Source organism: Ochotona princeps, chromosome 21, assembly GCF_030435755.1.
Source record: "Ochotona princeps isolate mOchPri1 chromosome 21, mOchPri1.hap1, whole genome shotgun sequence".
NCBI classification, from domain to species: domain Eukaryota; kingdom Metazoa; phylum Chordata; class Mammalia; order Lagomorpha; family Ochotonidae; genus Ochotona; species Ochotona princeps.
In genome coordinates this window covers 18639162-18652524 of record NC_080852.1, presented here as the reverse complement: position 1 = coordinate 18652524, position 13363 = coordinate 18639162, and the positions used below count along the sequence as shown (strand labels likewise).

The 13363-nt window shown below is 40.6% G+C and overlaps 1 protein-coding gene across 1 annotated transcript in view; it reads right to left on the bottom strand.

Moving 5' to 3' along the window:
- FHIT (fragile histidine triad diadenosine triphosphatase) overlaps positions 1-13363 on the bottom strand; it is a 784365-nt gene that overhangs the window by 391431 nt on the left and 379571 nt on the right. The window lies entirely within an intron of this gene.

Here is a 13363-nt window from a genome sequence, read left to right as displayed (position 1 = left end):
GGGTTTCTTAGACTGTAGTTCAAAAGACCAGTCTAGTTTGTTCCCCACCCGGTTTTCTGCATTTCCTTACAACTACCTTGCCCCCAGGAGCAAGACTGAAAAGCTGGCCCAGTTTCTTCTCACTCCTGCATTTTCTTGGAATCCTTCCACTCCTAGGAAGACCACAAGATCCCAAATTACAACAAGCCCAGCCTGCTGAATGACTAGGCCTTTGCTAAGTGGTCACTTGATCTATGTACAGGCAGATAGCCCCCTCTTTGAATCTATTAATCTCTAATAAATTCACTATTTCTGTGAGCTTGTTTCTTGTTTTTTTTTTCTCTGTACCCCTTTCCTCTGAATCACCCCAGAAGCTTATCATTACATTCAAGAAATATGATTTAACTGCCTGAATGAGAAGATGTGGGTGCATGGTGATTAAATCACCATAAAATCGTCAGCTATTGTCCTAACATTCGCTGCTACTTGCTCTCTAAATACTGCTTCAAATTTTATCTTCTGTAACAATGACACTAATTCAACTTAGCCATTGAGCCTGGCAGTAGTAACGCCATTTATTAATTGAGCTCCTATTTTTCTCCATACAAATGACTATTTATTAAAACAAAGCTTTAGAATCAAGATGATCAGAGTAAATCACACTCAACATATTCTGAAAGTTAGACAAAGCTAAGCTACAAATACTGCTCCATTAAATAGAAAACTAATGGCACCCAAGAGCCTAAACAGGAGCATTTGGCAGGGGTTTGATCCAGCGCTTAAGATGGTAAGAGGAACGTGTTGCATAACAGAAGACTTGAGTTTAATTCTCGGCTCCAGGGCCTGACTCTAGCTTCTTGCTGATACAGACCCATGGGAAGAGCTAAGATTTAAGGACTTGGGTGCCTGTCACCCATATGGGAGACACATCTTGAGTTTCAACTTCCTATTCAGCTGATATAAACGTTGGAGTGAGTGAGTAAACCACAGCAGATAGCAGTTTTAGCTTTCCTCCCTTTCAAATACATGAAAACCTAAGAGGACAAAATATGACATTATGAGTAATCTCCCTATTCCTGGCCAGGATATGATGACCCAGTCTTCAATCTACCCTGCAGGACGCCACAGTCTGAACCAACCACACACACGACACACACAAGCTCCCACTAGGGACCTCCTTAGAAGAGGATGGATTTGGGATCTGGGATATAAACAAACAAAAACATTAAATCACTTTTACTCAGCATAATGGCTCTCTGAAACATCTAAAAGGCAACAGCAGCAACAAAGTAAAATACACTTTGGAAAGAAGAGGCAGAGCCAACTGAGAACATTATAAAACATGTTACACAGATGAGAAAGTAAGTGTTTTTAGTGATTTTTTTCAAGATTTAATTTATTTTTTATTGGAAAGTCAAATTTAGAGAGAGAAGGCAAGACAGAAAAATCTTCCATTGCTGGTTCACTCAACGACAGAACTGAGCTGATCCAATGCCAGGAGCGGAAGTGGAGCAGCTGGGGTATGAAGCGGCAATCATAAGGGATCCCAGTGCATACAAACCGAGGACTTTAGCCAGTAGGCTACCATACCGGGCCTGAGAAATGAAGTTTTCCAAAAGGTAACTGGATAAACATTTCTGAGGGCAATATCAACCAATTCTCCAAGTCACATGTTGCAGTATGTTAGAACTCAGAAATTTTCTTTTTGAAAATATTTATGTATTTATTTTATTGGAAAGGTAGGTTTACAGAGAGTAAAGACAGAGAGGAACATCTTTGGTCTACTGGTTCACACTCCAAGTAGCTACAAAGGGAGGAACAGAGCTGAGCTGAGCTGAAGCCAGCAGCCCAGAGACTTCCAGTTCTCCCACGTGGGTTCAGGGTCCCAAGGCTTTGGGCCGTCCTTGACTGCTCTCCCAGGTTACAAACAGGGAGCTGGATGGTAAGTGGAACAGATAGAACACAAATTGGCACCCATATGGGATCCTGGCACAGCATGCAAGGTGAGGACATTAGCCACTAGGTTAACATGCCAGGCCCCTCTCTCTTTTTTTTTTTTAATATTTATTTTACTTGGAAAGTCAGAGTTACAAAGGGGGGGGGGCGCGAAGAGAGAGAAAAAGAGAGAGAGAACTTCCATTTATTCTTTCAACTGCTGACTCACTCCCCATAGGACTTTAAGGGCCAGGCTGGACTGGTCCTAAACTTGGAGTCAAGGAGATTCCTTCATGCTTCATACATGGGTGCAGGAGCCCAAACAGATGGGTCAGGCTCCAGCCCATGAACAAGGAGCTTGATCAAGAAGTAGAGCAGCAAGGATATGAACCAGTGCCCATGCAGGATGCTACCACCAGTAGGGTGAGGGTCAGTCCATGAGGACACTATGCTGGCCGCAAAAGTCAGAGCTCTTAATATACTGGCACACTTAATATGCTAACAGAACCAGTGGTTTGCATCTTTTTTATTTAACTTTTTAAAAAAATATACGGTTCAACCCAGAGAAATCATCACTTAGTCTTTAGCAGCTATGGCTGTAATTTTGATGAAAATTAATTTAAGCAGCCACATGCGAGCAGTAGATACTATATTAGAGTAACTTGAGAGAAATAATGACCTAAACAAAAACTCAGGAGAAAATATTTGCAGGCTAGTTAGATATTGGTAAGTGAAGAATGTGGAAATACCCTTAAAGCATAATTTACTTGAAATTCATAAAAACAGGCCCAGTGTGATAACCTAGTGGCTAAATCATCAACTTGCAAGCACTGGGATCCCAAATCAACACTGGTTCATGTCCTGGCTGCTCCACTCCCCATTGACCTCCCTGCTTGTGGCCTGGGAAAGCAGCAGAGGATGGCCCAACAGCCCTGGGATCCTTTACCTGCATGAGAGACCCAGAAGAAGCTCCTGGCTCCTGACTCTTGGCTTCGGGTCAGCTCTGGCTGTTGTGGCCACTTGGGGAGTAAACCAGCAGATGGAAGATCTTTCCCTCTGTCTCTCCTCTCTGTAAAAAATCTTTCCAATAAAAAAAAAAATCTTAAAAAAAATCCATAAAAGCAATTGAAATGGTCCTGGTGCAGAGTGGGGAAGTTATAAGTAATTGCTCCACATTTCAATACTCTTTTGATGCAGATACAAACACGCAGCAATTGACTAATGAGTAGTGGAATGACACTTGGCACCATGGCAGTCCAAGTGGAGATATTATGAAAAATGAAAATTAAGGAAGGGAAAAAAACCATGGTGGAATTAGAGCTCCCCAAATCTTGGAAAGTCAGGTTTACCTAAAATGTTTCCATTTAACAGAGGTGGGAATTTAGAAATGCTGTCAGAAAGATTTCGGACAAGCTGGAGGCTGGTTTAATGAAAAGAGTTTCTCTGTCCTGAGTCCTGGGAAGTCCTGTCCTTGGCCTTCAGATACCAAATCATAAAACCCACTGCTTGGAATGGGGAACCCCTTTTGCTTACTTAATGTTTTCTCTGTCTACTCTGTCAAGGGGGAATGAGGTCAGGGAACTGAACCAAGGAGTGGGGAAGCAAGGCAAGAGGCCGGAAATTCAAAAGGAAAGGTCAAAAATAGCTATGAGAAATAAATGCTCCTAAGGAGAAGGGATGTTCCTGTGGAGAGAATGATGAAAAATCAGAGGGGAAGAGAGCCTTTGTAGGAACCTTTGTGAACTTCCGTACAGAATCACAAATTACACACATGCCTCCCAGGAAACACAAGTGCTGTGAAGAAAAATAAATACCTGCTATTAAAATAAATGATAGGCAGAAAAGGGGTGAGGACTGAGAAATAATACAGTAAACCAAGGCCAAATTCAAAAACAAACAAAACAGAAAATACCCCTAAAAGAACTTGACATGGAATTGGACAGGTATGAGTTATTTTTAATTCAGATGAACTATAGCTCAAGCAGCCACGATTTAAAAAATTTTTTCTTCCTGTCTTTCCTCCTCACCGTATATCTGACTTTCCACTAAAAATAAATCTTTAGAAAAAGGCTTTGGGACCCTGTACCCACATGGGAGACCCAGAAGAAGCTCCTGGCTTCTGGTTTTGGACTGGCTCAGCTCCGGCCATTGTGGCTACTTGGGAGTAAATCAGCAGATGGAAGATCTGTCTCCTTCTCTTTGTATAACCGCTTTCCCAATTAAAAAAAAAAATCTTAAAAAATAAATGTTATCACTGACCAAAGGATGTCACCAAGCACTTATAAATCAGCAAGGGATCTGCACATGAGCCAAACATGAACCTCTCCAGGTAATGTTAGTCTATACTGTGACAATTTTTACTCTTCATCCCTTAAAAACCTGGAAATTAGGTAATAATTGCCCAGCTCTTGGTTCTGTGCTTGGCAATACCAGCCCAGTGTCAGCAACTAATTCACTGGACAATGGGCAGACTGAGTTTTGGGGGCTCTACCAGAATATCAAGATAAATCAAAGCCGTCTTTTTCTTTACTTCTGACATATGGGTCACGTTAAACTGGATTTTTTTGTTTTCTCTCCATACAAGGAGGGAAACAGCTACCAGTGACTCCCAATTATCTCTTTCTCTTCATGCAGAAAAACAGTAAGCTGAAGATAGAAATCAGTATCACGACTGTAAATTCCGTGAAGAATACAACCCCCACTTCTGTCGCAATCTTCCAAAGGGTGCACATTACAAACGTGGCTGCTGGAAACGCTGCAATTCTAACTGTATAGAGGGAGAGCAGGCAGTGCTGTTTTAGGCAGCTAGCACGACTTATATAGTTATGATAAAATACACACAAGTTCCCCCCCATTGGAAAAATCTGCAAGATAATAATGAGTGAATCTTAAATAGGCGGAAAAAAATAAGTTTTAAAAGAGAAGCAGGAAAATCTACCATGCTGTTGCAACAAAAATAACCCAACTGGTGCTTATGGTAAAGTTATAAAAAGGAGGAAGGGAGAAACTTTTCACACCTGCAAGGAAATCATTAAAACCTGACAGGATAGCTTGGGTTTGTCAGAAGGAAGGGCCACCTGCTGTGGCAGAGTTCACCCTCACCCCTCTCCCCTGCTCCTTGCAAGCAAGCTGAAGGAACTGAGCTGCAGACAAAACCAAGCACAGGTTGAATCTGCTGAAGACTCTTTCTCTAGTCTGGATGAGACATCTTGATGGACTGTTTTTAACAGCTTCATTTTGAAAACGATGTTAATCTCTGCTTTATATCAGACACTCAGCATGATGTAGCTTTTCCTTTGTAAAAATAGACTCTAAGAAGAAAAACCATAGACTCTCAAAATTAATACGAGTTGAACAGCCACACGGGCACTGCCGCTTACCAAAGCCCCTATTGCAGAATCATAAAATACTGCTGGACCAATCACAAATCATCCTCATTTTACAGCACCACACACTTGGAGATTTCAGTACTGTTTACAGCTCTTGTGATACTCTTGAGTAACAGTGGGTTTGCCTTATTTTGTTTTTTTACTTAGTAACATTGAACTGTTTATTCTGTGGAGGGTTAAGTTTCTGAATGCAAAATTAACCGAACAAATCTCATTGCAAAAATTAAAAGAGGAAGAAAGTGAAGGAGGAAAAGTGGGAGAGTGCCTCAGAAGCACAGCAGGTATTCGAATACTAAAACCATCTTCTGCTGCTTTCCCAGGTGCATTAAGCAGGGAGTTGGGTCCAAAACAGAGCGTTAAGATCTGAGGTTGATAGGAGATGCCAGGTGACTTAACCGGCTCTGCTACATTGCTATTCTCCCAACTGGCATCATAACTACAATGGCAAATGGCTACCTTGGATCTTCTTTTATTCTCTATGAACATGAGTGAGGCTACAAAGCAGAAAAGCAAAATCAAAGAAAATAAAAGATTACTCTTTTTACAAGAACTAACAAAGATTACATTTCACTTCAAATGCTTGGGCAGAACAGGGATGTAGGTCTTTCTAATGGCTTTACATAGAAAATATCAACTTCAACACAACTAGTTGAATATTCAAATATCTGTATGAATCTGTGGTAGACATTTTTGTACAAATTTTCTAATACATTTCCTTATAAGTTGTGTAAATACCTAGGATTACGACTACTATATTACATGGCAGAGCTAAGTATAACTTTGTAAAAAACTGTAACTATCTTCCGAAGTGGTTGTATTAGTATTGTCATTAGCAATCCTCCATATCAAACTATTTTTAGAATTAGCTTGTTTTCCTACTGTTGAGTTGTAAGAGGCCTTTGTTCTAAGTCCTTTGTCAGATTGTTTCTCTGCTGACATTCTGGGGTTCACCTTTTAACAGTGTCATTTTCTCTTGAACTTTTCTTCATGGATTAAGGTTTGGTTGCTATATTTATACATCCAAGATCTCATAGATGACTCCTCTAGAATTCAGTTTTGCATTATACTATTTCAATTTTTGTGACATGCTCAATGTCTGCCTCCAGCTTCTGATTTTTTTCATTGGATGGTAAATTGTTTAGCCATCTTAAGTTGACAGGACTTTTCTTTCTCCCTTAAACTGCCTTTATGCCTTTATCCAACACTTCAACTGAGTGAATTTGTATTTGAGAAGTCAAAAGAATGCTTGGCAATGGTGAAAACCCAAGATAACAGAAAATTTCAACATCAAGTCAAGAGCAACTTGCTAAAGGCAGGTCAGTGTTAGCACCTTTGTGTATACAGGTTAGTTCAAGAACATTAACATGCTCAAAATGGAGCCCAGCTATACACAGAATGCTCTGTTTTCCAAATGGCCTATAAGCATAAATTAATTATAGTAGTAGGGAGAGAAGGTGTCAGATTGATAACACTAAATATAGGGGTACAGGAATTAAAGCAGAACTGTAGAGGGTGAAAAGTTTCCTACATATAAACTTTAGGGGTAAAATTTATCTTAAAAAAAAACCAGCATGATCATTTGTTCATTTCTTCCCTATATTTCATATTCCTTCAAATTCTAATTACTGCTGATTAACACAGTGTGGTCATTTTGTACTTCACCCGCAGATGTCTATTTAGGATTGAAGCATATCAGTATTTTATAAAAACTGTTAAGTGTTATGAGTAGAGCCTATTGAAAGCACACAAAGAAAACCAAGGTCAAAGCTACCTTGTTTTTCACAGTGGCCTATGGGGGAATCAAATGATATAGACTGTGATTCACTTGCAATTTTTTCCTCCTGCATGTTTACCCATGATGGGCAGGGAACTGAAGTAAAAGCTTCCCACTGGAGTAACTCTGTAAAATGTGAAACCTCCTAATGTCAAATTAGAATCAACACATCATAAGCCTGTCATTAAACTGGCTTCGTGAAGACAGGAATGAGACTAAAGATGGATGAAATTACCACTGGTAATGCAGAATTAACATGCATGAAGTTGATGTTCAGGAAAGAAGCTGTTCTCTTAGGATCATGGTCTCCAAGTATTTTGTAAATGAGGCCATGGAAGAGGGACTCTTAGATAATTCCAGCGCTGGTGCCCTCAGAAATCATCACGGGTTTTCTGCGATTCACTGCAATGTAGAATGGTGAATATAGAGCATTGGATCCCTCTCTGTGGTAATCAGCCATCAGTCTAGAGAGTATGTGATCACTGACAAATATTGCACTGAGCTGAATCACCAGCTGGCCTATTGTATTCACCCTGCTTGTGCACACAGCCAGAATGCGCTAACAACTTGCAGCAAATAAATTCCAATAAACAGATTTATTGCCCTATTTCAATACAAATCACACTCTATTAAGAATAATGCACTCTAGTCCAGGTTCTGACAGTCAAAAATGCTGATTTAAGAAGAAAATTGTGTTCCTAATTTAATTCATTCATTTGCATCTCTCTCCTCTAAGTATGATATAATTCAGCCTTACTGATCAGAGTTGACAATCACCCCTCCTTTTGTGGTTCCAATGATGCTTTTAAAAATCATGATTCTACTTATTTATGTTGATATTTTATATATTATGGCTCCAGGAGGAATGTTGATCAGCTAACAATAATAAAAACAAACCGTGCCCAAAGTGAACCCTGCAATGATCTTTTCAAATTGATGTCTCATAGATAAGCACAGAAGCTAAGCACATTTTTTTCCCATGACTGATGACATGACTTCTTCCAATGATACCTTTTGTCTGTCAACACTGTCTCCTGATTTCAACACAATCTAGCTCATTGAATGGCAGGCCCCAGAGTAGGCATGTATGAAAGAAACTAAGATTTTCACAGTTTCTATTTTTGTTACTAAAGGCAAACAGGATTCAATCCCTTCAAACACAGGTATTACCAACAGATTGCCTAGTTTTCTTATGCCTCTCTTTAATTGGTAGAGAAAATATATTAGAGGATCTGGCATTTGTCTATAATTTAGGATGATTTTTCAGGTATCTTTTAATTCAAAGATTAGCTGTGGGCTGACACTGTGGCATAGTAAAGCCATGGCCCGAGGCACTGGAATCTCATATGGCACTGACTCAAGACCTTGTGGCTCCACTTCTGATCCACCTCCCTGCTGATATGCCTGGGAAAGCAGCAGAGGAGGCCCAAGTTCTTGGGCCCCTGCTTCATCTGAGGGACCCAGATGCAGCTCTCAGACCCATCCAGCTCTGGTTATTGAGGCCATTTGGGAAAAGAACCAGTGGATGAAAGATCTTTCTTTCTCCCTCTTTATCTCTCTGCAACTTTTCAAATAAATAAATTAATTAATTAAAAAAAGATTAACTGTATCTTGTTAAGTTAGACAAAGCAAGGATCTGAAGTTGCATGCTCTAGGTATATAGTTTCTTCTTGGAAGGCTTCCTCTTGCTTCGTGTCCTATCTGACCTGAAACTCTTAATGAGCCACGGACTACACTGCAGATTTTACCAAGTTTTGCACGAGTTAAGGAGGTACCTGCCCCGATTATTTCAAATTTTGTCTGGATCTATTTTGATAAATCAATTCAAACAACTTCCAAAAAACCTTAAGCAGCATCTCAGTTCACAGATACTCTAATGAAAACAATGTACCTAATCTATTAGAGAGCAACATGGATAACCCATCTCAAGTGAAATTTCGAGCACATACAAGTTTCTCTAAGGAAAAGAAAAATAAATCGCTGTGTTCTTACAAATGTAGAATTGGAAACTAAGATACTGCTGGACTACCAAGTCACAAAGCTTTTTTTTTTTTTAATTTTAAGTTTCAGGGCACTCATGTTAAAAATAGACTATACTTTTATTCATTCAAAAGAATAACACTCCTGTGAGTGCTGTAGCTTTGTACAATTGTGGGAAAAGTTAGACGTGATCTGCAGCATGGTGAATAAAGTTGGTTCACGCACAAAATATCAGCATTTCTCTCCTTGCCTAGCTTTTGAAAGCCTCGCTGTAACAGCCCATGCCTACCAAATTGCAGAGGCATTACTCTCAATTACAGGCTTCTGTCTGTTAAACAGTAGTGCTGGTGATCAGTTCTGACCTTTTTCCTCCAACAAATCAAAGAAATGGAAGAAAGAGAAAAATCTGACAGGTGTTCCATTTAGATGCTGAGGGTGGGGGAAAGAAGCAAAACGAAATACCTATCTAGATCTCCGTGACTTCTTGTCCTCCCCATTTTATTTTTAAAATTCCTTTTCAATGGATACATTGCATGTGGCAATGTAATTTTGCTCCAAGTCACTCACTGAGTGTTTTAATTTGAGTATCATTTACTGAAATCTTCTCATCATTCAGGCTTTCATTTTTCGCAGGGTGAGGGATTCTGTTAGATGTTGCAGCTCTGCTCCTCCTTCCTTCCCTCTGGGACGATACAAGGGACCACAAAGTACGCATGCCATGCATTAATTTCAAGGTAAGTTTTGTAAATGCCAGCCTCCACGGCGTACCTATTCATCCAGTCATGGCTGAACTGACTAGATTCTAGCTAAGACTGAGGTTCCACTGCATGTGCCCATTTTAGACACAATATGAACTTTTCCAACTCTGCATTATATCAACTTCCCATCTCAGAAGAATGACTACTTTGCTAAGGACTGAAAAAGTTATGACGATGAAAGTGAAACTGTAAACGCTCTCTATGCTTTGGAGGTGACTGGCTAAGCTGAGAATGCAGCACTTGTTCGGCAACATTCCTAATGAGAAGTGGAAGCCATGTGTGCATTGAGTGGCTATCTCTCTACACTTCAAAGAGAGAAAAGGGACCGAAGGCTATGCTCTTCCCTTAGGAATCCAACGGACCTGCCTGTAGGACAGTTAATGACAGCTCACACTCTGCTTTGAAACATGCTTTTTTATGTTTGCTACTGTTCAGTGGGGAAAAGCTATTTTCAGAACTAATGACTCTACTTATACAGAAGGCAATCAGTTAGAATATCACAATCTGAAACAGACCTGCAAATGGGTTCTGATGAACTGATGACATCACGTAACCAAAATACTGCCCCATTTTCTCTTCTGGTTCTGTCATTTTGGCTCCTTTTCCATCAGGCAGAACTGTTATTCTAAAGTCAATGAGCCCGTTTGCTCAGAAGTCACATCATGGAAAGGCTAATGGCCAGAGATCAGGATGAAGGTAGAAACAAAGAACAAGTAATCAAACTAAAGGTGGGAAAAGTTCAAAGCTCACACACACACACACACACACACACACACACACACCTCTGTTTAAAAGCAGATGGTTAAATTCAAAACACTAAGGGGGGATCTTGGATTTTTTTTTATTCTGTCATTATCTATGGGCCCTGGGAACCTAAGGAAAATGCCTCCTATTTCAGAAGGTAATGCCTTCTTGATAATCCCTTCCAGTCTAAGTGAAATAGTGTGCTACAAGGATACAGAAGAAAAGTGTTTCCTTCCAGAAGCAGCCAACCAAGGATGAAGATGACAATTGCACAAGAGTGTACAATGCACAGCTCTGGTGACAATGCCAGTGAGGAAAAGGGACAACAGCTAACAACAGAAATAATGCCTAGATCAGTAATAAATAAGTAACTCTATATCAAGTTTCAGGAAAAGAGATGCATTTGAAATAATACCTACATTTAGGCTTTGGTAACCATCTATTATCTGGTTAGGCACTCAGTGAGAGCCCTACTGTGCCACTTAAGTCCTCTGTTACTTGAAAACGGAACAATAGCATTTTGCTCTACTGACCTGAATATACTATAAGATTATAAAGACAATTTGCATGGCTCATAAACAAAACTGTAAAATTATGATTTAAATAATATTGCCCCTGCACATGACTCAAATAGCATGAGTACATAGGGAAGAAATATATAAGTGACATTGTAAATGTTAGCTTTTTTTCCACAAACTCAAGTCACCAGACACAGCAAGTGAGCCACACGAGAGGCCTTAATGTCAATGAGGCGGGTAGTGTGGGGTAGGGAGAAAGTGAGAACAGAACAGGGGACAGAGAGACAGAGCAAATAGAGGTACAACAGGAGAAGGAGCGAGACAAAGAACAGCAGGAAAAGACAAGAGAGCAGAGCAGAGACAGACTAGAGGCAAGAGAGAGAGAGCAAGAGACAGAGAAAGAGCAGAACAGAGAACAAGGATAAGAGCAGACAGAGACAGCAGGAGGAAAGGAGACACAAGGGGAAGAGCCATCTTTTTAGCCTCCAGGTGAGTATGGGGAGTGCCAGGTTGGAGATCGGTAGATGCAGCTGTAGGTGGACACCAGAGATAAAAGCCTCAGGACCGTGGTGGAACACAGGGTTTGAACCTGAAGGTCACTAACTTACGTAGGCAAGTGGGCCTTAAGGGGAAGAGACCTAGGGCATTTAAGGTAGTACTGGGTAAACAGGCATTCAAGGTGGCCCTGAGACCAGGATGGTGCTATCCATAATGGCCAGGTAAATAATCAATAGGTGGTATTTGGAATAATGAAGACTTGCAAAGAATCTGATCCTCACTTCACACTTATTTCCAAGTAAATTTAAGACTGAGCAATGATTTTATAATTTAAAATAACTTAAATATAAAATACTAAGCAGTAAAATAATAATTAAAAAGATCCTTTAAAAGATAATATTAACAACATTCTAGCCATATAGGAAATGTAAGAGACAGGACTTAACAAATGCAATTAATCAGAAAAAAACCACAAGATTGCACAAAATTCAGTATAACCTAACATGAAGGGCAGGTAAATAAATTAAAAACCTACAAAGCTAAAACAGAAATAGGCAAAAGCTCAACGAGTTTCAGTTTAGATGCAATAAACTAATCCTAAGCAGACAAACGAGGATGTAAGCTTAGGACTCAGTGTCAGGCTTAGACCAATAGAATCAGGAGTGCAGCAGAGCCTTCCGCAATCGCCACCAGAGACCACACTTGCCTATCTTGCCATTGGATGTGCACTCCTCTCTTGGACACATGACCCGTGACTAATGAAGGCAGAAGCCTGAGTGGTTCTACGTCTTCTCCAGGCATTCGGAAGTAAAACAGGGAGACAGGTAGGGCTCCAAACAGAAGCGACTTGATCAATAATCCTCCGCTTTCCTGAACCAAGCAGGAACAGGATAGGAAAGGCACTCTGCTGGCAGAGAAGAAACAAGAAAATATGCAAGATAACGTCAAGCAAAGACTGCTCCAGAGGAGCTGCTGGACTGATGCTAGTCCAGATCCTGCTTCCACTTCTCACGGAACTGAGTTTAATTCCTATGTGAGGAGCCAGATGGGCCAAGAGGCCGTTGGGGGTGTCTCTGATCCCTGATAAGGTTGTCTTTTTAAAGTATAAAATCTTGCTTCTCCCCATTTTTTCATCCTTCCAAGAGCACATTCTCTCTAGCGTTGTCCCTCACTCCCCTTGAGGGAGAACAAAGTGATAAAATCAGTGTATAAATCCCCATCACTTAGCAGTTGTTGTACAGCCCAGGCAATAAGAAAACGGCAACAGTAAGGTTTGGTTTTCTGAAACATTTCCGGGGCGAGTCTATAACCTGACCTTTGCCATAACCTTGGAAAGTCTGGAAAGGGAGTGGGGACAGTATCTCATTCCAGGGTGAGCCCTTGCTTCTCTACTACAGCTCAGTCAGCTGACTGCCCCAAATTGTTTCCTGTAAATGGATTAGGGAGGACCTGTTTTCCTGGTTCTGTTGTTCCACTACTAAGCAGGGTGGGACTCTCACTGACTGGATAGTGTAAAGCACATGATGCCTAAATTGGATAGCAGTGTTCCATGCTACTACAGTTGATTGTATCATTTGTATTGTGCACTGATGTGAGCTTGGTTGGTTGAATGATTCGCGTATTGTACCAATGCTCACAGTTGACTGGATGAGCATTGCTTAAGAACCCATGAGCATGGCTGATGAAGGCTGCTCCCCTCTTCCATGTGTGGTAGAATGGGACAACCCAACGGTTGATGCCAGCCAGTGAGGGGGTCTTTGGAGCTCCCTCCTGTCACTATGGCAGGGC